Raw genomic sequence first — 23899 nt, 5'->3', positions numbered from 1 at the left:
AAAATAACACCTTAAAAAATAACCCAACCCAAATGGCAAAAGAGCTCCAAAATGAGGAAAAGAATACCTTAAAAAGCAAAATTGGCCAAATGGAAAAGGAAGTTCAAAAGCTTACTGAAGAAAATACTCCCTTAAAAATTAGAATGGAGGAATTGGAAGCTAGTGATTTTATGAGAAACCAAGACACTGTAAAACAAATCACAAAGAATGAAAAAATAAAAGAGAATGTGAAATATCTCACTGGAAAAACAACTGACCTGGAAAATAAATGCAGGAGAGAGAACTTAAAAATTATTGGACTATCTGAAAGCCATGATCAAAAAAAAAAGAGCCTAGACATCATCTTTCAAGAAATTATCAAGGAAAAATGCCCTTATATTTTAGAACCAGAGGGCAAAATAGAAATGGAAAGAATCCACCAATCACCTCCTGAAGGAGACCCTCAAATGAAAACTCCTAGGAATATTGTAGCCAAATTCCAGAGTTCCCAGGTCAAGGAGAAAATATTGCAAGCAGCCAGAAAGAAACAATTCAAGTATTGTGAAAACACAATCAGGATAACACAAGATTTAGCAGCTTCTACATTAAGGGACCAGAGGACAAGGAGCATGATATTCTGGAGAGCAAAGGAGATAGGAGCAAAACTGAGTATAATCCTTCAGGAGAAAAAATGATCATTCAGTGAAATAGGAGACTTTCAAGCATTCTTGATGAAAAGACCAGAGCAGAATAGAAAATTTGACTTTCAAATACAAGACTCAAGTGAAACATGAAGAGGTAAACAGGAAAGAGAAATCATAAGAGACTTATTGAGGTTCAACTATTTACATTCCTGCATGGAAAGATGATATTTCTAACTCATGAGTCCTTTGTCAGTATTGGTAGTGGGAGGGAAAAAAATATATGTATGTATGTATGTACGTATAAATAGATAGATAGATAGATAGATAGATAGATAGATAGATAGATAGATAGATAGATAGATAGATGGCACAGGGTGAGTTGAAGATGAATGGGTGATATCTGGAAAATAAAATTAAGGGGTGAGAGAGGATTATACTGGGAGAAGGAGAAAAGGAGAGGTAGAATGCGGTAAATTATCTCATACAAAACAGACAAGAAAAGGCTTTTACATTGGAAGGGAAGTGGAGGAAGGTGAGAGGGAATGAGTGAATCTTATTCTCATTGGATTTGGTTTAAGGAGGGAATAACATACACTATTGGGTATGGAAATCTATTTTACCCAACAGGAAAATAAGGGGGGAAGAGGACAACAGAGCAGGGGGATGGTAGAGGGGAGTGTAGATTGGGGGAGAGGATAATCAGAAGTAAACACTTCTGAGGAGGGACAGGTTCAAAAGAGAGAATAGAATAAATGGGGAATGGGAAGGAATGAAGGGAAATATACTTAGTTTTTTACAACATGGCTATTATAGAAATGTTTTGCATGACTATACATGTATAACCTGTATCAAGTTGCTTGCCTTTTCAATGAGTGTGGGTGGGGAGGGAAGAAGGGAGAAAATTTGTAACCCAAAGTTTTAAAAAACATATGTTAAAAAAACAAAAAAATTAAAATTTTTTAAAAATTTTTTAAAAAAATATAAGCTACATCACAAGCAGATAAATCAAAAATGAATTATTTAAAAAAAAATAAAATGGCCACCAAGACATCTGTAAGACTCCAAATGTCTCAATAAATACTATAAGATAAAGAAAATTGAAGCAACACCTGATGAAATGCAAGATAGAATAGAAAAACTGAAATACACAGTGGGGAATCTTTCCAAAGAAGTGAAAAAGAGAAAATTTGATTTTTAATACATAATTACTGAAACAAAGAAATTTGGAAGAAGAAAACAAAACAAAAAACAATATTAGAAGAACACATGATCTCTATACAAGTAGAATACATTGATCTTGAAGGCAGGAGATAAGGCATAATTTAAGGGCCAAAGGGCACAAAAACATGATAATTTAAAAAAAAAACAATACCAGTATATAAGAAATAATACAAGAAAACTGCCCAGATCTTCTAAATATGGAAAACAAAGCACCAATGAAAAGATTAGATAGCCTTGAGGTAGAGGAGGCAGGGTTTGCTACAAATTTCAAGACCTATGATAATTAAATTTTACAACTTTATTGAAAAACAATTAATTCTGTAACCAGAAGAAAGACTTTAACAGGTAAAGAAAGGAAGTCAGAATAAAACAAAACTACTCTGCATCTACCAGAAACCACAGAAGGGAATAGAATAATGTATTTAAAAAAAAAAAAACAAAGGAGCACAAGAGGCAAACCCAAATAATATATCCTGATAACCTAAGTTTAATCAACAATGGGGAAAAAAAAAGATGGATTTCAATTAAAGTGAGGCATTTGAAGCATTTCTACATCAAAAAAAAAAAATAGATGTGAGCCAATCATTTGACTTACAACAACCAAACCATAGGAACAAAATGTAAATAAATATAACTGCTGAGAAAAGAACAAGGGATGAAATTAATTACCATATCTCTATAAACTACTAAAAGCAAAAACCTAACATGATAAATACACCAATAGCGTTTTTTTTAAAGAAAATGACGTACTATTAAGAACATTTTCTCTAAAATGGGGGAACAATAGAGCTTAAAGAAACAGAAGTGAAAGAGGAGGAACATGCCTAAAATATAAACTCAACTTCACACACACACACACACACATATGCACTGGTAAATTAAGGTTTGTGGAACTCAAGTGAAGAATGGGAGGTCACATAATGATGTAATTAAAAAAAAGAAATGAAAGATAAATGATTATAGGGAGAGTTGTGACATACTCTAATTAATTTTCAATGGTCAACAATGAAGGAAAAATAATTCCTGTGGTCTCTCAGGAAGAAGATGGAATACAAAACAATTGGTAAGTTGGCAAATGGAGGGACTAAAACAGTGGGAAAGAAAAGGAGAATCTGGACTCATTGGTCAGAAGGAGTTCCACTAAAAATCTGCCCACAGGCAGTGATAAATATTCTGAAATGGGAGATAGAGATCTTACAAGTATAATCTACAGGGATGTGGCATTCAAAAAGAATAATTCCACTCAGAAAGGTTTGTGTTTCCAGAAACAACATTTGCCTAAGAGAAAGGAAATTAGTTCAAGGATCTGAGTTGAGATGACCAAGGTCATGGAAATCTTTACCATTGGGGAATGCTTTCTATTTTCCTCCCAAAAGAATTGATATTTCTTTTTTATGGTAATTTTTATATATTGTTTTGTTTTCAACATTTACTTCCATAAGATTTTGAGTTCCAAATTTTCACCCCATCTCGCCCCTCCCCCCACCCCAATCTGCCCTCCTCTCTATCATTCCCCTACTCTCTTGTCCCCTTCCCCCCCTATTTTCCTGTAGGGTAAGACAGATTTCCACACCCAATTGAGTGTATATGTTATTCCCTCCTTAAGTCAAATCCTATGAGAATAAAATTCACTCATTCCCTCTCACCTTCCCCCGTTTCCGTTCCACTGTAAGAGCCTTTTCTTTTCTGTTTTTTTTTGTGGGATAATTTACCCCATTCTACCTCTCCCTTTCTCTTTCTCCTAGTATATTCCTCTCTCACCTTAATTTTATTCTCCAGATATGACCCCTTCATTTTCAACTCACCCTGTGCCATCTATCTGTATATACACATACATGTAATTTTTTCCCCTCCAACTACCCTAATACTGACAAAGGTCTCATGAGTTACAAATATCATCTTTCCATGCAGGAATGTAAACAGTTCAACCTTAATAAGTCTCTTATGATTTTCTTTTTCCTGTTTACCTCTTCATATTCCACTCGAGTCTGGTATTTGAAAATCAAATTTTCTATTCAACTCTGGTCTTTTCATCAAGAATGCTTGAAAGTCCTCTATTTCACTGAATTACCATTTTTCCCCTGAAGAATTATACTCAGTGTTGCTGGGTAGGTGATTCTTGGTTGTAATCCTATCTCCTTTGCTCTCCAGATTATATTCCATGCCCTGAGGTCCCTTCATGTAGAAGCAGTTAAATCTTGTGTTTATCCTGATTGTGTTTCCACAATACTTGAATTGTTTCTTTCTGGCTGCTTGCAATATTTTCTCCTTGACCTGGGAACTCTGGAATTTGGCTACAATATTCCTAGGAGTTTTCCTTTGGGGATCTCTTTCAGGAGGTTATTGTTGGATTCTTTCACTTTATATTTTGCCCTCTGGCTCTAAAATATCAGGACAGTTTTCCTTGATCATTTCTTGAAAGACAATGTCTAGGCTCTTTTTTTGATCATGGTTTTTAGATAGTCCAATAATTTTTAAATTCTCTCTCCTGGATCTATTTTCCAGGTCAGTTGTTTTTCCAATGAGATATTTCACATTGTTTTCTAATTTTTCATTCTTTTGGATTTGTTTTACAGTGTCTTAATTTCTCATAAAGTCACTAGCTTCCAATTTCTCCATTCTAATTTTTAAGTAAGTATTTTCTTCAGTAACCTTTTGGACTTCCTTTTCCATTTGGCCAATTTTGCTTTTTAGGGCATTCTTCTCCTCATTGGCTTTTTGGACCTCTTTTGCCATTTGGGTTAGGCTATTTTTTAAGGTGTTATTTTCTTCAATATTTTTTTGGGTCTCCTTTAGTAAGCTTTTGACTTGTTTTTCATGATTTTCTTGCATCACTCTCAGTTTTTCCTCTACTTCTCTTGCTATTGATTACTTTTTCGTGATTTTCTTGCATCACTCTCATTTCTCTTCCCAGTTTTTCCTCTACTTCTCTTATTTGCTTCTCAAAATCCCTTTTGAGCTCTTTCAAGACCTGGAACTGATTCATATTTTTCTTGGGGGCTTTGGATGTAGGAGCTTTGGCTTTGTTGTCTTCTTCTGGTTGTATGTTTTGATCTTCTTTGTCACCAAAGTAAGATAATATAGTCTGACTCTTTTTGCGTTGCTTACTCATGATCCCAGGCAATTACTTGAGTTTTAAACTCTTTGTTAAGGTAAAAGTCTGCTTCCAATGTGAAGAGTGTACTGTCCCAAGCTTCAGGGGTTTGTACAGCTCTTTTCAGAGGTACTTCTAGGGACCTGTAAATTTTCAGTTCTTCCAAGGCGCTATGATAAGGGACGAGGTGTTCCCTCTCCACTACCACAACAAGCTCCAGCACCAGCGTTCCTCCTTGCTCCAGGACTGCCCCTCAGAACTGTGACCCAGATCCAAGCACCAGTAAAGCAAGAGATCCCTGCAATCCCCTCTGATCAGCCACTCGAAGCCCCCTCGGTCTGTGGGCCAGAAGCTCAGAAAAAAGCCGCGGTCCCGGGACGTGCTCACGACTTGCAGCTGAGACCTGGCTCCTCTCTCACCACAGTCACAGACTTTTCCCACTGACCTTTTAAGTTGTCTTTGGCATTCAGGAGTTGAGAAGTCTGAAAACTGCCACAGTTGCCCGAGATTCAGTCGTCTGAGGCCTGTTTCAGGGTCGCTGTGGCCTGTGCGCCCATGACGAACTGCACTCCTCTCCCCGCCCAGCACTATATACCTTTCCAATCAACCATCCAGGCCACCTTTGGCTGGAAATTTGTTTCACTCTGTCTTTTTGTGGGTTCTGCTGCTTTAGAATTTGTTTAGAGCCATTTTTTTAGGTATTTGGAGGGCTTTGGGAGAGAGCTGAAGACAGTCACTGCTTTCCCTCCGCCATCTTGGCTCCGCCCCGAATCAGGGTCAAGAATTAATATTTCTAAGGGTGAAGAATTACATTAAAAAATGGGAGATGAATAAGATCTATAGGGCTATAATATAGAAATTGCTTAGAAGAGAGAACTCAAACTAGGTTCTTTAGAAGATTTAATTCTATGAAGAACATAGATATTTAAAAAGTATTTCATTTAAAATTATTTAATCAATGTTCATTAGTGATGTACTTTTCAAGAAAATGTGATTTTTATATTTATAAAATTTTAGGAGGTGCTACCTATATATTACCAAAATCACTTCAAAAACAAAATTATTGTTGGTCTTGTTGTTGTTAATTATCACACAAGGAAGTTAGATCTATCAAAGTCTTGTTTTCTGTAATTCCCTTCACTGGCCTTAGCTTTTGCCTTCTTTTCCTTCTCTTCTCCTTCTATATTTGAGATTTCTACTTATCTTTGAGCAGACTATTAGTTACACAATTCCTATAGACAAGAAGGAAATGCGTTTAGAAAAATTTAAATATTAGTTTTGTTGCTTTTAAATGCATTGTAGCACTCAAAACTCTCCAAAAGGTACAAAGATTATAGGAGCAAGTCAAGTATTTAAATGCCTACTGAAGGTCAGTCACTGTGATAAGTATTGAATCATAGGATAAGAAATTTATATCTGGAAGAGACTTTAGAGGTTATGCAGTCCAGTTCCCTCAGCTTGTAAATGAAGAAGGTCTCCTTAAAGTACCTCCATTTTTTCTAGGAAAATAATTCCTAGACATTATGCTTCAGGGATGACATCCACAACTACCACCTTCTTTGCCCTCATGTGTTTGCTGATAGTTATTCCTATAATTTGGGCTAATAAGTTTCCTGTCAAACAAGGGTGACTAATACATGCACTGTGGTCCCTAAGATGGCAATAGCACAATGACATTGGTGTGGAACTCCAAAAAGATAAGGGGCTACAGTATTGAATATTGTCCCTCCTCTGAGTGGTATAATAGAAAGAACATTGGTGTCTAGTGTCTGAGGCCAGATTTGAACTTAGGTTCTCCTGACTCCAGGGCCAGTGCTCTATCCACTGCACCACCTACCTGCTTACAACGCTTATGAGTAGATTCATTGCTGGAAATATGCCCCAGATTACTTGTACCTATTATGCATCTCCCTATTTTCCTCTGGGTCACCACAGCTGGTGTATACAAGCAAGCAAAAACCTGTGCATGTTTGTTGGCATCAGGGAAGAAGCCAGTAGATACAAAGAGGTTCAAAATAAAGAAGCAAGATGATATGGTTGAAAGGGGAAGATGGAGGAGGTCATGCAAGTATAGGAGGAGTTCATCTTTACAAGGAGAAGAGGTACCTCCTAATCAGAGACTGTGGTAAAGAAAAAGAGAATGAGAGAAGATTCTGGGAAGATGGTGGAATAGGTCAGAAAATTTCAAGCTCTCAAGATTTTCCTCCATAAAAGAGATAAAATAACACCTAAGGGCGAACATAGAGCCATGAAAACAAATACAGTAGGGGCAGAAGAGGGGTCTTCCTAGGACAATTGGAGAAGATCTAAATCCTGGACAAGATTTCCTCCCTGTGAAAAGTAAACACCTTCAGGCTAGGGTCCCCTTTAACAAGTGGCAAGCTGCTTAAACAACTAGCAGCTACCCCTGGGGTTAGTTGGTTTGGGAGACTACCTTGGCCCCAGCCACAGGAACTTTTTCTCCAAGGACAGTGAGGGGAATTGGGATCTGACCTGGAGAAGATCAAAGGAACCTCTTCTGACAAGGAATACCAGACTCAGCTACACTTTGGAGAGTGGCCAGGTGAGAATAAACCAGCACAGTGAGTGCAGAAGCAGTGGGGGGTGGGGACATCTCTGCTATGGGCACTTACAGGAGGCTGGAGATCTTGGTTTGAGTTCAAGATCAGAAGGGTGGACTGAAGAGGATTAGAGCCATCATCCCCCATACCCCAGTACTAGAGGTGATTATAAAAACTCAATTATTACCAAAAAAAAAAAAAAATCCACAGGCAAAGGAGAAGAAATCCAACAATAGAGAGCTATTATGGGAATGGAGAAAATTGGGGTTCATCTTCAGAGGAGGATACTGAAGCAAAAAAACCCTCTTCTACCCCAAAGAGTAATGTCAAATGGTTACCTGCCCAAAAAGAACTCAGTGAAGAACTTAAATAAGACTTTAAAAATCAAATGAGAGAGACTGAGGAAAAACTAAAAAAAAAAATAAGAATAATACAAGAAAAATAAGAAGATCATGAAAAGAAATTCAACCAATTAGAAAAGGAGATTCAGAATATTAAGGAAGAAAATGACTCCTTGAAAATCAGAATTGGGCAAGGGGAAGCCAGTGAAGTTATAAGAGATGAAGGAATAAAAAAATAAAGAATGAAAAATAGAAGAGAATGTGAAACATCTCACAAGAAAAACAAAGGATCTAGAGAACAGATCAAAAAGAGAAAACATAAGAATAATTGGATTACCTGAAAGTTCTGACAAAAAAAAGAATCTTGATACAATAATACAAGAAATAATTAAAGAAAATTGTCCTGAAGCATTAGAATAAGAGGGTAAAGTGGAAATAGAAAAAATCCACCAATCACCATCTAAAAGAGATCCTATGAGGAAAACTCACAGGAATATTATAGTCAAATTTTGAAACTCCCAGATCAAGGACAAAAGATTATGAACAACTAGAAAAAAAAGCAATTTACATATGGTTGTACCACAATTAGAATCACATAAGACCTAGCAGTGGAAACATTAAAAGATCACAGGTCTTGGAACACTGTGTATCAAAGAGCAAAAGAACTGGACTTCTGGCTGAAAATATCATACCCAGCAAAACTAAGCATAATTCTGGATGAAAAAAAAATGGATATCTGATCAACTGTCAGACTTTCAGGTCCTTGTTAAAAAAAAAAAAAAAAACCCTGAACTCAATAGAAGATTTAACATACAAAAGCCAAGAGAAATATAAGGTACATACCAATGACCAATTACAAGGTACTAAATAAGGATAGAATGTTTACCTTTTATCTATGAAAAATGTAAAACCTATGTCTAAGATTGTTAATAGTAATTAAGTAACTTATAAGGAAGATTGGGGTAGACCTGAATATGATACGACTTCAAAAAGTAAAACCATTTAAGTACAGCTAAAAGAGTAATTATCTTTTACAAAAGAGGTGCAAGAGGAAGAACCAATACAGAGGAATTAGATGAGGGAGGGGAGGTGTTAGTTCTGGAAACCTACTCTCATTAGGAATGGGTTTAAGAGGAGAAAATACATATACATTGAGAAGAGTATAAAAGTCTTCTAAATTTAAAAAGAGATAAATCTCTAAAGGGATAGGGAGGGGGAGAGGATAAAGGATGGATCTTTAGAGGGGAGGGTGTGGGAATAGATTAAAAGGGGTATATAGAAGGGGGTTTAGATTTAGGGGAATGGGAAGATAAGGGAGAGATTGCTGGAGTGGGGGTAGGTTAAGAAATAGGAGGGTAAGGTAGCAAGCAGAAGTAAAGTAAAGGAGTTAGGAGAGATAGGAAAAATAAAGATATGCACAAACATAAAAACAAAGATTAGGAAATGAAAAGTTACAGCTATATAATTTGAATCCTCTCCTATGTTCTGTTGTGCACACGTTTTTATTTTTTCTTATTTCATATTTAAGTTTACAATGCTTCTTTTTCTTTTCTTATTATATATTTAAGTTTTAGCATTTGTCTAAAAATTGGAATAATGAATATATTAAAGGGAATGTATGATTAGAAAAAGAAATGGACTGGTCAAAGGTAATTAAATTCACACTACTATCTTTGGAGAGGGCTGTCAATAAAAAACCCCAATGTTTCTTTTACCATCCCTATGACCTTCCAGGCCAAAACAGTTGTCCTTAGCCTCCATTCTCTTTAATAGCTTCAAAATTCACAGACATATTTGGAACACTCTGCTCATGCTCATTGAAGGGAGAGTATATGTATATGTGTGTGTGTGTATAAGTACATATATATGTGTATATATATACATATATATGTATGTATATATGTGTGTATATATATACATACATATATATGTATGTATATATATCTCCAACGCTCAACTGTAGCCTTGGGGTGGGGTGAGGAGTAGGGAGGGAGGGGGAAAAAGAACAAAGTGAAAAGTATGCAGCAGAGAACAAAAGAAAATTTACAAGGCAAAGAAATGATAGACAGCTGTCAAGATAATGAACAGTATTTAATATATAGGCTTTCTTGAAATGAAAAGTTATAGCTATATAATTTGAATCCTCTCCTATGTTCTGTTGTGCACAAATGTTTTTGTTTTTTTCTTATTTTATATTTAAGTTTACAATGTTTCTTTTCCTTTCCTTATTATGTATTTAAGTTTTAGCATTTGTCTAAAATTAAAAAAGAAAAAGAGAATGGTAAGGTGAAGTTGAGGTGTTTTAGATTGTGCATTTGGGGAGAAGAGAGAGCTAACCCCAGTTGTGTATAAGGCAAGATCCTCCATTGAGTTAGAATGTGTGTCATTGGTGAATTGAGGAGAGAATAGAAGAATTTGAACAAACACTGTGTAGACTGTGATAGAGTAAATCGAGAAAGAGTAAAAGAACTGGTGTTTATCAATGAGGGCCCATCTGCTAAGAGGAAAACATACATTTGTGGCTGACCCCATCAGAGGCTGTGTGATTTGGCCCAGCAGCAAGCAGTATTCGATAGCACTACGCAGGACTAAAGCAAGATGGTAGGAACAATCCAGGAATGGGATTTGGAAAAGGATGAACTTCGATAGCTTAATGATTTGGGGAAGTGCATATTCATATCTTTGGAATATAATCCTGTGCTCTAACTACTACATCCCACTGCTTCTCAGTAGTCAATAAAAGATACAGGAGAGTATCAGAGAAGGGATTAATAGGATCCAGTATCCTAATATTTTAGAGGGGAAGTCAATCCAAGTGAGGTGGGAAGCATTTAAGAATGAAGGTTTCAGGATAAGGCATTTAGCTGATTGGCTTAGAGTACGGAGTGCTAGACCTGTAGTGATGTAGACTAATGCCTCACAGACTTACTTGCTGTCTGTCCCTAGGTGAGCTATTCAACCCCTTTCTGCCTCAGTTATGTCACCTGCAAAACTGAGAAAATTATAGCACCTACCTCCAAGTGTTGTTGTGAGGATCAAGGGAGATAACATTTATAAAGTACTTGGTAAACATTAAAGTGATACATACATACTAGCTATTATTATACTGTTATTATTAAATTCTGAACATACATATTGAAATGGTTCTGATGAGGAAGCAGGGGAAGTTACTGGAAAAAAAAACTGATGTGGATTAAGTTAGTTGTTTTATAGTCATACAAATGTCTGCTTTCCTTTAGTTAGAAAAATTGGATGCTCGATTGTCTTTTCATCCAGATACTTGAACAGAGAGATAAATTTAAATGCAGATAGATCCTCAGTATTCTCATCTGTAAAATGAGTGTGATGGCTAGCCAATGTCCTGAAGTGCCACCATGAGAGGCCTATGTGCAAATGAGAAAGTCCTGGGAGATAAACAGAAGTTTTTATAATGTGATCGAGGAACAAAGGCCCTTGTTATTCTGTCTGACACATTCAGGAGGAGAGGAAGAAGGCCTCTGGTTTAGGAAACTATGCTGCTGGCTCTTAAGGATCTCAGGGAGCAATGAGCGGAAATCAAGGTTTCTGATCTCCAAGTGCCCCCTTAGAGATCACCTAATCCAGTCCCTTTATGTCATGGATGAGAACACTGAGGGCCACTGAGTAATTTCCTAAGTTTTATTTTGCATCTCTAACATGTGCTAATAATTGCATCTGTCTCTAATCCTGATTCTTGTCTGTTGTCAAATCCCAAGTCTTCTGACATTTGGCAGCTCGTGGTTTCCAAATATCCCTGAGTGGCTGCAAGGCTTTGTTTTTACTTTGTGATGGATTAAATTTATTTTCAAATCCAAAATCTCTTTCATCATTCTGCTTTAATGGAAGGGAAAAGTCTTGCAAGTAAGTTTGTCATTCTTTTTATTGTTCTTTGAGTCACTCTTTTTCAGAGTGACTTTCAGAGAAGTATTATCATTTGCACTAATTGCTTCATTCCAAAGGTGTTTTCTGTCCCATTCTAACAAAGAGTGTTGGTGCTCATCTAAGGAAGATGTAATAGCTGACACAGAAAGACCTAACATAACAGCCAGTCTTACTGTTTCAATGTTTTCCCATATTCCTATGACAACCTCTGGTTTGAAAAATAAGGTTAGCATTTCAACATATTGTCTCAATAGAAAGTAACTTATTTTAACCTACCAGCAAGAAATAATCTGCTCATTTGGAGGAGGTGTGGAAGATTTTTAGGCAGGATCCAGGAGCATCAGGATATGTACAAAAATATTATTTCTTATTTAAGTTAGAGGCAAGTTAGTAAGCTGGTATACTAACCTAGGATCACAGGTATAAAAAGCACTTTGACAGGCAATGAATTCAAATCTCTAACTTGAGGCTAAAATCATGTATCAAACATGGCTGGTCACTGTGCTTTCTTGTCCTTTGTATATATAAAAGTAAGCAAATATTCATAATAAAAAACACTTTCAAATAATAGTAAATATAACATGGGTGCAAAATGTAACCAAAATATTATTGTTACTATCTTTGCTTATTTTTAGCATTCACACAAATTTTCAGCTGTTAGATCGGGGGAAGGGAAGAAGATGAAAACTGAAAAAGTCAGAGAGGTGGACTGATTTTCTTTTCAAATCAGTGCTTTATTTCAGCCAAGTGGTTAGAATTCCATTTCCATATTCTTTCCTAGGAATCCTTCCAGTAAGGACAATCAATAAGCTGGGATCTTGGGATACAAGGTCTAATGAAGGGGGTTTGGATCTTGGAATGCTGCCCCATCTAGGAGAAATGGAGAACCAAAGAATCTAGGGAAAGCTGGTGATGGAGAGGCCATCATTAAGGGAGGTAGTAGAATAGTCCAGACAAAGGAAAAAGAAGTCATCTGACTGCAATTATGTAGGAGGCTGAGAAAGGAGTGAGGCACTGCTATTCAGTGGTTTTTCATTTTAACTAAATGTTATAGATAAGTACTAAATTCAGTGATTTATACAAGTGTTGTCAATGCCCTCTGAATTTTGGTGTTCTGGGGCAAATCTCTGGGTATTCTGTCCTAGATACAAATACAGTTCATTCATAACTTTCAAGTGACTACTGTTTTTTCCAAATTCACACCAGGACATTTTGTTAAAAGTGTTGAAAATTTTAAATCCACAAAGGATAAAAACAGCAGTTCTCAGATAAAGAAATTAAAGTCATGGATAGTCATATGAAAAAAAAATTGCTCTAAATCACTATTGATTAGAGAAATGCAAATCAAAACAATTCTGAGCTACCACAACACACCTATCAGATTGGCCAACATGACAAAATAGGAAAATGATAAATGGTGGAGAAGATGTGGGAAAATTGGAACACTAATGCATTGTTGGTGGAATTGTGAAATGATCCAAACATTTTGGAGAGCAATTTGGGGCTATGCCCAAAGGGCTATAAAAATGTGCATACCCTTTGTCTCAGCAACAGCACTTCTAGGGCTGTATCCCAAAGAGATCATACAAATGGGAAAAGGACTCACACGTACAAAAATATCTATAACAGCTCTTTTTGTGGTGGCAAAGAATTGGAAACTGAGGGTATTCCCATCAATGGGAGAATGGCTTAACAAGTTATGGTATAAGAATATACTGGAATACTATTGTGCTATAAGAAAAGATGAGCAGTCAGACTTCAGAAAAACCTGGAAAGACTTGTATGGACTGATGCTGAGTGAAATGAGCAGAATTAGGAGAATGTTGTATACAGTAACAGCCATGTTGTATCATGACTAACTTTGATAGACTTAGTTCTTCCCAGCAATTCAAGGATCTAAGACGTCTCCAAAGGTCTCATGATGGAAAATGTTATCCACATCCAAAAAAAGAACTATGGAGTTTGAATGCAGATCGAAGCATACTATTTGCTCTTGTTTTCCTTCTTTTTTTTGTTTCCTCTTTCTTGTGGTTCCTTATATTGGTTTTAATTCTTTCTTACAAACATGACTAATGTGAGAATATGTTTAATAGGAATGTATATGTATTAGCCTATTATCAGATTGTGTGCCATCTTGGGGAGGCAGGTGAGGAAGGAGGGGGAGAAAAATTTAAAATTCAAAAGCTTATAGAAGTGATTGTTGATAATTCAAAATAAATTAATTTAAAAAAGAACAATTTATTCCAACAAATTGGCCATGAAGGTACCTGAAGCAGGTGCTGTGTGGCTCTTAGAGCTTGGTCAAACACTGAATATGCCAAGGTCATCCACTGTATCCCAGGCTACCATCAGTAGTCTTGAATTTTGTTTTGCCACTGGACTTCCATGACTCTGGAAAAGAGAGTGAGGCTGATGACTTCGTGCAACTCTTCATCACTTAAATTCCTGTGATGTCATTGGTCCTCTCTGAAATTGAAGAATGAACAACCCAAAAAGAGTACTATTGAGGAAAAAAGCTGTTTTTAAGTCACTTTTACAGGTCAGACATAAAAATTATCATTAGCATCTCCTTCCCACCTCAAATTTACCTCTAGCTATTTTCTATTTTCTAATTCATTTGCTTCATTCTCATTTGCCAATATCACACAAGTTGTGTCTCTAAACTAATGAAATCACAGATCTGAAACCATGTACATCTGAACCATGCACAGATTCCAAAAAACAAAACAAAAAGTATGAAATGCCATTTGAGCCAAGCACATTTTAACAACAATAGTCTACATTTACATAGGCCCTCTAAAACTCACAAAGTGCTATATATTCTTACTATCATTTAATCACCACAAGTACCCTATGAGGTAGGTACTGTAGGTGTTATTTGCATTTCACAGAAGGGGAACCTAATTCAGAGAAGCTAACAACTTGTTTGTGATCACACTACTGGTGTCACAGGCAGGGCTCAACACATATCTCCTGACTCTAAGTCCATTTCTCCATGCAGGTCTAGTTTCCCTACTGGTCAACTATCCATTTCATTTACTTTGTGCAGAAAGAGTCACATAGTTTGGTGAAAGATGCTTGATATTGTCTAGAGCATGTATTAAAGCCTCACACCGTGCCTAGAATTGGATGCTTAATAAATGATTGTTAGTTGATTGGATATATCTGATGGTCCATATCATAGAACTACATTATATTTCTAATGTCATCAGATATCTTATAATTAAAAGATATCAGAAAGATACATCAAAATTTCCATAGAAAGCAGTTTTTGATGTGCATACTGGCTTTGTGCATAAATATACCTTATTAGACTTCAATGTATTATTAATGAATACTGATATAGCAATTCTCTTTAATACCCTATTAATATATACATAAAGGCTACATTTCCCATAAAAACATTCTTTTATATATTACTTGTTCTCTGTTCTTTGGAAAACATAGTGAAAGCCTCACTGTTGTTAATTATGGGTTATATTGCTCTATAATATAGATGCATTTAGGAGTTTCAGCCATGGGAACAATAACAATGATCTGCATATCCAATTTGTAACTCATTCAATACTCACAAGGCCCTTGAACTTTCATTCAATAATCCAAAATATCCACTAAACTACAGTAGCACCTGATTTTCATACTGGGCAATGGTACTATTCACTGATAGCATGGGATGACTGGAAATTCCAGTCATCAAATCAAATTAAGATTTGTCAGAAAATTTACTTGGTCAAATCTCTCCACATGGCTGAAAGGATAAATCTACCAAATCTACCAAGTCATTTCACTGCATACTTATGTCAACCAGAAAGGACTGTGATGGGATAAATGTTAGAAACACTGTCCTTATATTCCAGGAGAGAAGGGACTGTTATGGGAAGGAACAATTTTCTGACCTTCCCAGATATCAGTACCTGAGACAAGACCCTGGTTGTCCTGCCTTAATAACAGCTCTGCTGATGAGGAGTTATGAAATAAATGATGAAGCTCTTACATTCAATCAACCTTTTAAAATAAAGTCTATAGAACCTTAAGGAATTACGCAGGAGATCACAGTGATGGTCAGAGAAGATACCTTTGCCAGGGGTACCTATCAATATAATGGGAAGAATATTTCCATAGTTCTAGATTGAAGAGAGCTCAGGGGACACCAGCACAACTTGTCAGAGCCTTTCCTAAGAGGTTTTCTCTATGCCTTAATAACATAGAGTGGCTAGTACATAATTAACTGATTCTTTCAACATCTTCCCTTGGCTGGGGATTGTTGGGTAGCAGTTGGCAGTGCTGAAGTCAGGATGCTTCAGAGAAGTGAACAGTGAGAATGGAGTGTGTTATACAGAAAAGACTACAGATATAGCATAAGGAGGCCTGGGTCTGAATCTTCCTCTAACTATTGACCTTTGGCCAACTGACTTAACCTGAGTCATAGTTTCCTTATATGTAAAATGAGAGGATTATAATAATGGGAGGGAATTTCAGGAGCCATCTAGTTCATACCCCACCATTAGCAAATAAGGAGACTGAGGCCCACAAGTTCACAAAGTTATTAAGTGTCAGAGATAGGATTTGAACCCTGGACCTCTCACTCTGGAGTGAATTCTCTTTCCATTGTATCGTGTTGCCTCCAACAAATGATCTTCCCACACAAATATAATTCTATTTTCTGAAGAGCCAGACATGGTAACAGTGGTCTACAGAGACATGGCCACTAGGTGACACAGTGGATAAAGTCAGAAAGTCTTCTGGGCCAGGAAGTCAGAAAGACTTCCTGAATTCAAATCTGGTCTTAGACATTTACTAGCTATGTGATCCTAGGCAAGTCATTGAACCCTATTTGTCTCAGTTTCTTCATCTGTAAAATTAGCTGGAGAAGTAAACGGCAAACCACTCCAGTATCATTGCCAAGAAAACCCCAAATGGGGTCACAAAGAGTCAGACACAACTGAAAAATGACTGAACAGAGACTTTGAGCATAACCATAAAAGAACGGTAGGATTAACTCTGTAGCACAGAGCCAGAAGCCAGGGCATCTGTATAGGGTTTATATGCTCTTCTAAATTGCTTTTCCTTTAGGGACAGTCTCAGTATAATCTACAGTATCAATGTTGCTGGGGTGCTGTGTGTTTTCATGCTCCTGATGTTAGCTGACCCAAAGCCAGGCTACGTGTACTTTAGGGGCTCTAAAGAAAAACCCTACCTCAGGTCAAGGAATACAGCCTCACCTAGAGCATTCTTTCTGATCTACTCCCCTGCCCAAAGGACATATCTATACCTGCAGCTGAGGGACTCCAGTTATGGAGATCTTGCAAATCCTAATAGACTAATGTAATATTCCAATTACGTATGGAATAGGTGTGGAAGCTTAGAATACTCTCAAGAAGAGGCCTGGTCTGAGTGAAGACTAGATCAAGATTTAGACTGTGACTGCCATGTTTAAAAAACAAAAAGGAATAACTACTGAAGACATGACAGGAATTAACAGCAAAATTTGTCCTAAAGATGTATATGTCCATGGAAAGCAGTAGTATGTCAATATAATTCTCCAATGGACCATTTGAGAGGGTCCTGGTAGACTAGTATAGTACATCATACTATGGAAGCAGTGGATGGATTAACTGTTTACTTTAGAGGAAAGGTGAGACACTGAGATTTTAACATGTTTAACTAGCACTGCTGACACAGTATGAAATTTCAGTTGTCCCAGAGACAACTGAGACTGAAAGAGCAGGCAAAAAATGCAGGCAGGACAGGACAGTTAGATTTATATATCATCTGCATAGAGATGGCAGTTGGTATAGCTGAGAATTATTCAAGGCTATTTTTTCCCATAAAAACTTTGAGACACGATGGCACTATCCCACATTTAAATGTAGCTCTAAAGTTAGGAAATGAAAGATTCAAGCTGGTAGAGGGAATGGGATAATTTATGCACAAGTTTTCTCAAGAGCAATGAATAAGAAGCAATTAGTGCTGCCAAAATCATATGGGGTTCAGGAGGTTGGGATGTTGGCATGCCAAGGTCCTCTGGTTGTGTGGTAATTGCAGTTCTTGATTGGAACCAAGCTAGATTCCCTAAGCTGGCAAACATGTCAGCTAATCCTGCTATGACATCAAAGGCTATATTTTTGGGTGAGCAATGAACAAATCCATGGTGTTATCCTGATCCCCTCTGTAGGGCCTAAGATTAAAATGAATTTTAATCAAACAGTGAATGTGCAAATTGCAAACTTTTTGCTTTTCTCCATGAAATGCCACAAGGGATAGAACTGATAGTGAGGTATTTCAAAGACAATTTTGGCACTTGAAATAAAAAGAAAACTGAATCCAAACAGACCTTTAAAAAATCCAAACTGACTATACACTGATAATATTTAAGGTAGAACTTTAGAATTCTGGATGGTACAGGGAAGTATAAGGAGATGGAAGCACAAACAGACTGAATCTAAGCTTAAATGTAGGAGAATAGGGTTTGAAGGGTGGCAGTAGGACAGAGAGAGAGAGACTGGAAAAATAGTGAGATAGGACTTTATACTTCAATAGTTTAAAGGAGCTGATCCATTCAAATTGGATGGATCTGATCCAATTTGATGGACTAATAATTTCATTAAAGTAGGCACTTCCTCCACTGGCACAGATCAAAGTCTGTCCCTACCTCATTCTATTCAATAAAATCCAGGTGCTCTCTATTACTGCTAAATTCAGAGATAACCCCTCCCCCCATTAATTATTTCAAGATCTTCTCAAGTTTGCTTTTTGTTACCTTTCTACTCTTCTTACATACTACTCCCCTCCATGTATTCTATGGGAGAGGGAGGGAATAAGCATTTACATAACACCTACTATGTGCCAGTCACTATACTAAGGTCTTTACAACTATTATCTCATTTGATCCTCAAAGTAACTCTTTGAGGTAGGTGCCCCATTTATAACTGTGAAAACTGAGGCAAAGAGAGGTTAAGTGACTGGCCCGCAGTCATGCAACTAGCAAGTATCTGAGGCTAGATGTGAACTCAAGTCTCCCTGACTTCTAGGCCTAGCTCTCTATCTTGCTGGGCCACTAGCTACTTCTACAGCCCAGATGTAGTGGGGTACTTGCTGTTCCTCACACAAGATTCTCCACCTGGAATTGCTTTGCCTTTCTACTGGCTGTCACCTATGCCTGAAATGCTTTCCTGCTTCACCTGTAGTTCTAAGAACCCTTGGCTTTCTTCAAGACTATTCAGCGAGACATTAGGAAGCCTTCTGTCATCAACCTAGCTGCTAGTGCCTTCCCTTCTAAGGTTACCTTCCACTTACTTATTTGTACCTATTTGTGTAGATGCTAACTCCCAAATTAGAATGTAAGCTCCTTGAGGGCAAGGACTCTTTTTGTTTTTTCTTTGAACACCTAGAGGTTGGCATAGAGCCTGGCATATGAGTGCTTAACAAGTGCTAATGCTGAATTATTGATTATCTCCTCCCCATACTCCTTTAAATCTTCCATCAGAGATCTATTCAATGTGCTGGGACCTTCAGGTTCTCTTGACATTTTGTCCACATGAATGGAGCATGCGGGATGTCCATCAGTTATCCCTCATTCTTACCACATGACCAGGCAAAAATAGGAAATAAGAAGAGTTATAGTAAGAGCTCATATGAACCTTATATACTGAGGAAGAAAATTCATTTATTTACCATTCAGCAAATATTCATTAAGTACCTATTATGTGCAAGTCTGTAAGACTGAAAACCTAAAAAAGGAGTGAGACACAGAATGAAAATAAAATAAATTAGAATATGAGAAATGATTTAAGGTTAGCTAGACATTAGAGAAAATATATCCCCAGTTATCAACCTAAAACCTGTGTCCAGGAATTGCAGAATATTATCTATACTTTCATTTCCATGCAGTTTTTCAGCTCCAAGTAGCACACTGGTGATTTCCTATACCCTTAATTCTTCCCCTCCTCTATTTATTTATTTTACCAATTTTGCATTACTATTAAATAATCTCTTTTTAAAATATTGCCATTTCAAGATTCTAGAATTATTCAATTGTCCTAATATCCCTTGCTTATGATGGATTATGCTCATTATAATAATTGGATTACTTTTATCAACCCTTTTATGTTTATTAACTCATCTCAAATTTCTAATTTTTTGAATTCTGATAGACAAAAAGATTTCACAACATTTGCCTTCCTTCTAATTGCTTTGAATTGGTTTTAATGACAGGGTATCAGGAATGGTGTATTTGAAGGTAAATTCCAAGAAATTGCAGGCTCCAATTTACTTTTTTTTTCTTGAATAGGGTTTCAATTCAGATTGACAATTTTCCTTGATAGGATAAAAACCTAAACCAATGATGGAGGGAGAAAAAATATAACCTACTTTTCCATATATACACTTCACCAAGTAATGTTGCAAGCAATAAATACATAAGCATTTATTTCACTAAATATCATATTGAGAATAACATGTATTTATCTAGTGCTTTGAGAGCTATACTAGATTGTTCTAGGAATATTTGCAGATGAAACTCAAAAGAGGATAAAACGAGACATGAAATGTAGCAGATCAATTGATGTTTTTAAAGAGAACTAGTCTCTTATGCTGGAATAAGTAGAAAGTCAGACTTTACATCTCTGGTACCTAAACTATGTGAAACAGTAGCAGTGATTTATGTAATTTTAACTCAGAATGACATTTAGAACATAAATTTGTAAAGAGCAGCTGAACCTAATCAAAGGTTCACAGAAGAAATACGTGTTAGGGTGACATGATTTTAAGGGCATTTCGGTAATATTTCTCAAGATATCTCTAATTGGGAATGATTCCACATCATTTGAAAAGAAGACAGAAAGCAATATTGCTCAAAGAAGAGAGGGATAACTAAGGAGGCATTGGCAATTTCTAACACATGTGCCTACTTCCTCATCTCATGACAACATCTTTGTAATAAAGTTCTGTGCACACAATAAGGGTATATTGATGAAAATATAAGAAGGAAACAGGTAGGATTTCATGGGCATTGGTTTTTTTTTGCATTCATTGTTGAGTTGTTTCAATCTTGTGCAACTTTTTGTGACCCCCATTTGGAGTTTTGTTGGCAAAGATACTGAAGTGGTTTGCCATTTCCTTCTCCAGCTCATTTTATAGATGAGGAAACTGAGGCAAACAGGATCAAGTGTCTTATCCACGGTCATACAACTAGTAAGTGTCTGAGACCATGTTTGAACTCAGGTCTTCTTGACTCCAGGCATAGCACATCATCCTCTGTTCCATCTAGCTGCCCACTGTCATCACATTTGGCTTAAAGTTGCAGATAACATAAAGTCCTATGGTGTTCAATGTTTACTGATTTTTTAAATAATATTTTACTCACTAGGACAGAGTGTCACCTTTATGGCTTCTATAAAACAAAATAACTCCTTCACATACCATATTTTACTATGTAATTGTCACAGATTTTATGCCAATTTTTTTGTAAAAAAGTGGGGTGTAACCACTATATGAAGTTTTTAAAAAAATTATGTCAGTATTACTTTAAAATCAATTATTACTAAACTGTCTTTGGTGAAAGGTTAGAATGCATGGAATATTCATGAATACACATTGAAATTGGGAAGATGCAAGTCTTACCATATCACTTGTGACTTACTCATGGGAGCTTCGCCTGCCCACCCACTCCCTTTGCGCCTATCGCTCTTCATTGGGTTGAGTGACAATATAGTTAGTACAGTAGCACTCTAAATAAACCACACAAGTCAGCTTTCAGAAATATACTGACAATGTGCATTCACTGAGAATTCTAGGCTTGTGGCTCACAATGCATGAGAGATAAATTCATATCCATATGCCACTGGAGAATATGTTTCTGCTCTGTTTACCATTTAAGCGGTGTGATGAACAGAATTATACCGCACAACAATTACACAATGAAATGTTATAAACCAATTTTTTGGACTGAAAAAACAGGGTGCAATGATTATGCAGTGGTGACAATTATGTGGTGAAATAAGGTAGCTAAAAATGAGGTAAAATTCTAGGGTGGGTCTTATTACATAGTTTATTTATAAACCAAGCAACTAACTCTCACAGAATCATAGAATTTGAGAGTTGAAAGAGATCTCAGAGATGACTTATTATAGGCCATGCCCACATAAAAATCTTTTCTATAGCATCTCAAATGAATAGTCATCCAGTCACCTCTTGAAGATCTCCAGGGATGGACATTGAGTATGCCCAGAAGCAATGTACTGTACTTTTGGACAACTCTAACTCTTAGAAAGAGTTTACCTATATCAGACCAAAATTTGTCTCCCTGAAACTTCCACCTAGTTTTAAGTTCTTCCTTCTGAGACCAAGAAATGATTTTAATTCCCTTTTTTTTAGGAGAGTCTTTTAGATACCTTATGATAGCTATCATGTTCTCCAATTAAGCCTTCTTTCTTCCATGCTAACTATTTCTAATCCATTCAACTAATCCCAGCACTGCATGATGTCCAGTTTCCTCAGCAGCCTGGCAACCCTCTTTTAGAAATACACAAGGTTGTCAATGTCTTTACTCAATGTGGTGACTATTAATGAATAAAATAGTCATAATGTGGTTTTCCAGGGAAGAGTATGGAAAAACTATTACTGAGAGCAATCTGCAATTATGCCCAGAGTTATTAAACTACCTATGCCTTTTGACCTAGCAATACCACTATTAGGTCTATTTGCGAAGATGATTAGGGAAAAAGGAAAAGAACCTCTTATGTTCTAAAATGTTTATAGCAGCTCTCTTTGTGGTGGCAAAGAAATGGAAATTTCAGGGATAACCATCAATCAGGGAATGACTGAACAATATGATGGAATTGTGATGGAATGCTACTATACTATAAGAAATGATAAGCTCAATGATCTTAAACAAACATGGAAAGACTTAAAAGAAATAATGAAGGGCAAAATGAGCATAACCAAGAGAACATTGTATACAGTAACAGCAATATTGTTTTGAGAAGTACTTTGAGCAAATAAGTTATTTTGACTTATAAATACCCAAATTAACTGTAAAGGACATATAGAGAAAGATTTTGGTGTGTGTGTGTGTGTGTGTGTGTGTGTGTGTGTGTATGTCTCTACTGGTAGCCATCTCTAGGGCAGGGTGGGGAGAGGGTAGAAATAAAGAAAAAAGAAATTTACATGATAATTTTGTTGTGTATTTGAAAGGAATAGCAAGTTAAGCATTGTATATTTGCAGTTTTATGTACAATCATCTTTTTTATTGTTCTATGCTATAGAAATACTTGTTTTATTACATTAGTATGTATTAATGTAAGAAAATAAAAGGGAAAAAAAGAAAATACTTCTCTTTCTCATTCTGTACACTGTACTACTATTAATACAGACCACGTTCACATTAACATTTTAACTGCCACGTCGAATTACTGGATCTTATTTACCTTCTAAGAAAGTTCTCACATCTCCATAGGTCAGAGATTTAGAGCTGGACGGGACCTTACAAGCCATGAATTCCGACCTGCTCCCCAACCTTACATCATTTTATGGATGAAGAAAGTGAAGCATAGAGGTAAAATTACTGGCCCAACATCACACAACTTGTGTCAGAGGAAAGGTTTGAATCTAAATCTTCTTGATGCCAAATCTAGTGCCTTGTCCTCTACTCTGTGTTGTTTCTCTCTTTTATATCTTTTTTAAAATGAGCTGACATATTCTGTGTTTTATACGATCATTTGATCTTTTTGCTACATGACTTTACCTTTACCCTTGTTAAATTTTCATTTTAGATTTGACTCATTTTTTATACTTTCAGTATCTTCATAGCACCACAGAATTTCAATTGAAAAAGGCAGTAGAGGTCAAATAGCCCAGGAATTGTCTCCTCAATATCACTGGCAAGTGATTATTCAATTATCTGAGCAAAGGCCTCCTAGCAACAGCAACACTTCCTAAAGCGAGCTCTTCCACTTTGAAGCAGATCTAATTTTTAGGAAGATTTCCTTTACTTAGATTGAACCTAAATACAACTTTCTGAAGCTTCCTCCCATTACTCTTCCTTTTGCCCTTGGGAGCAAAACAAAACAAGTATAATTAATCAGCAGCAACTTAAATCATATACAACAATAAATTCCAGATGGGTGAATTATCAAAATGTAAAAAGTTATACTATAAAAA

At 36.5% G+C, this 23899-nt stretch overlaps 1 pseudogene; it reads left to right on the top strand.

The window, feature by feature from the left end:
• Window positions 1–16417: 16417 nt before the first annotated feature.
• The window catches only part of LOC114049460, a 30947-nt pseudogene continuing 23465 nt past the window's right edge, over window positions 16418–23899 (top strand).

This window comes from Vombatus ursinus, unplaced genomic scaffold, assembly GCF_900497805.2.
Source record: "Vombatus ursinus unplaced genomic scaffold, bare-nosed wombat genome assembly UNPS02014798.1, whole genome shotgun sequence".
Taxonomy (NCBI): domain Eukaryota; kingdom Metazoa; phylum Chordata; class Mammalia; order Diprotodontia; family Vombatidae; genus Vombatus; species Vombatus ursinus.
Note: the sequence above shows the minus strand (reverse complement) of the source record. Positions and strands in the feature narration are given on the sequence as shown.